This window comes from Elephantulus edwardii, unplaced genomic scaffold (genome assembly GCF_000299155.1).
Source record: "Elephantulus edwardii isolate Elephantulus edwardi_28Jun2011 unplaced genomic scaffold, EleEdw1.0 scaffold00162, whole genome shotgun sequence".
In the NCBI taxonomy this organism is placed as follows: Eukaryota; Metazoa; Chordata; class Mammalia; order Macroscelidea; family Macroscelididae; genus Elephantulus; species Elephantulus edwardii.
In genome coordinates this window covers 775,037-778,134 of record NW_006399912.1, presented here as the reverse complement: position 1 = coordinate 778,134, position 3,098 = coordinate 775,037, and positions in this window count along the sequence as shown.

Sequence of the window (3,098 nt, the reverse complement as noted above, 5' to 3'; positions counted from 1 at the left end):
CTGTCACTGTGTAAGGAGGCTTAGTCACCTTCCCAACCAACCTTCTCTTAGCCACAACCACAGTGGTTGCCGATCACCTTATTTCTTGGTATAGAACCCTCCACTGTCTTGATTGCCGTAAACAAAGACAAGTAAAAGCACTTACTAATGCAGGTCAAGGGGACTCTGGTGGCCTAGTAGTCAGAAGCTGTGCTGCAGTCTCAAAAGCATGCAGTTTGAATCCACCAGTTGCCTTGCAAGAGAAGGATCAGTGATCTCCTCCTGTGTGACTTATGCCTCAGAAAATCCACTGGAGGGTCAGTTAAGGATCAGTTCCACCTCGAGAGTACTCAACAAAAACAGTGAAGATCAAGATGACAGGCTTCGTGTGGATTACACCTCACCATCAAGAAAAACCAAATCCTCGCAACTGAACCAACAAGCTATAGCCTGATCAGTGGAGAAAATACTGAAGTTGTCAAGGATTTCATTTACTTGTGTCCATAATCCATGTCCATAGAAACAACAGTCAAGAACTCACAGGATGTATTTGTGCTGGGCAGATATGCTGCTAAAGAAGGGCATGAAGTGTTTGGTGCAAAAAGTCAAGGACTGTGTCTCCGATATGGATTGAAGCTCAACATCAAGAAGACAAACATTTTCACCACTGGGCCAACTGGCAGCACCATGATAGATGGAGTTTGAGATTTTTAATATCAGCTTGCTGGGTTCCACAACCAACTCTCTTGGCACCAGCAGTCAGGAATTCAAAAGATGAATTGCACTGGATAAATCTGCTATCAGAGGCCTCTCCAGAGTGATAAAGAGCAAGAATGCCAATCTAGACACTAAGGTATGCCTGATCCTAGCCATGGTCTCCTCAATTGTTTGCTATGCATGAGAGCTGGAGAGTAAATAAGGATGACAGAGGAAGAATTGATGTCTTTGACTTGTGCCGAAGAAGAGTACTGAACATACGACAGACTACCAAGAAAACAAACAGGTCTGTCCTAGAGTGGGTGAAACCAGGTTGCTCTTTGGAGGCAAGTATTTTGAAACCCTGTCTCACAGACTTTGGGCATGTTTCCAGGAGGGGCCAGTCTTTGGACAAGGATATCATGCTTGAAAAGGTGGAGGGTCAGCGCAGGAGAAGAAGACCCTAAATGAGAAGGATTGACACAGTGACTGTGGCAATGGAGTCAGGTGTGTCAGAGATGATGAAGTTGGCTCAGGATAGAGTAAGATTAAGAACTGTTGTTAGGGTCGCTATGAGTGATAGTCAACTCAAAGGCACATAGCAACAACAACACCCTCTAGTAGTAGTAGTTCTCAACCCCTGGCCCCTGCAAGGAGCAAGTGGCAATATCTGGAGACAACAAGTAGGGTAATGACAGGATGAGGCCACTGGCAACTACTGGACAGGGTACCAAGATGCTGCTGACAGCCTCCCTAACCCCCTAAAGAATTATCCACCGCAAAATACCAAGATTTAAGAAACCCTAGCCTTCAGGTGTATACACGAAGCTCTTAGAAGGAAAAGGTTTGAAAGACACAAGTTCTTTTCATAGTTCACCTATTTAAATTTACTTCCAAGTGGTTTTGTAATGAAGATATCTTTTTCTCATGTTAGTAAATTCTACTGAAATCCAGTCACAAATTCTAAATTGGTTTCAATGGAGTGATATTCTACTTAATTTCTTAAAAAAAATAAGTATAAATACTAAATATTTAAGAGTTAAGGAGTCCTGATAGCATAGTGCGTGTGTTAGTCTGTGAACTGAAGGATTAGCTGTTCAAATCCATCAGATTCTCAGAAAGAGGGCAATCTCCTACAAAGATTGAGAGCCTTGGAAATTCTGACAGAGGGCTCTGATCAGCCGGAAATGACGTCAGTGGTTTTGGTTTGGAGTTTAAAAGTCTTAATGAATTGAGGTCAGTGAGAACAAGTACATGGCAGTGTGTTAACAGTAATAGAGCTAATTCTAACTAATAGGAGAATAACTCACATTAGCGTTTATTACTGTTGGTTTTGGGGTAAATTGTATCTTTGCTACCAAATGTAATAAATTGTAAACAAATTGTAATAAATCATAAAAAATCGTTAATAAATCGTAATAACAATGTGTTGCCACACATACCAGTGTTAGTTGCTATCAAGTAGCTTCTGAGCACTTAGTCCCTGTGCCACCAGGGCTCCCTCACCAGGCCCCTCGGAAACAAAAGCCGGTACTGGTGAGTCCAGCATACCCAGAGCCGCTCTCTCTTGAGTATCCAAGGCATCTTGGCGTTTTGTCAGGAGAAGACTTTCCATCTTCCTTCTATTGAGAAGCAAGGAGAGTTGAGCCATTGACCTTTTGATTATAGCAGTTCACCATGCTACACACTACACCTCCGGTCCTCCACACCATACCATTTGTTGTTGTTGTTGTGTGCCAATTCATAGCTGACCCTTCAGCAGGTTTTCAGAAGCAGTTAATCCAATGAGAGGAGGGGGTGGTATTTTTTACTTGTTTTTTCACTTTCTAGACATTTGCCCTTGAAGGTCCATGAAGCAAGTGTATTGGAGCTCCTGTGGCTTAGCGGAAAGAATTTGCACTGCAATCCCAAAGGCACGCAGTTCAAACCTACCAGATGCTCTGACGGAGAAGGATGGGCAGTTTCCTCCTGTGTGACTTACTGCCTCGAAAACCCACCCGAGGGCCTAGCTATGGACTGGTTCTAACTCGATGGCAAACAACAATTGGAAGAGGGGTTAATGTTGAAGGTCAATTTTTTAAAAAAAATAATTTTAATGAACATTTACAGAGAATTTGGATTTCCATTCATTCATTGCGAAGGTCAATTATTTTGAGGAAGAAGTAGGATTTGCACTGTATGTCTAGAAGAAAGGGCTTATTCCGTGTTTACCTCCAAATGCAAAGGGAAAAGTGCTGGGTTGACTCCTCTCTCAAAGTTTGCTATGTTTAAAGAAGAGACTTCAAACATCCATAATCATCAGAAACAATCTGAAATGTTTAGAAAATTCAGATACTAGATCATGCCCTTAAGATGCAATAGGTCTGGAACCTAACTTTTCACAGGCATTCATCTTTGCCCTAAATGGATGGTTTCTCTCTCTC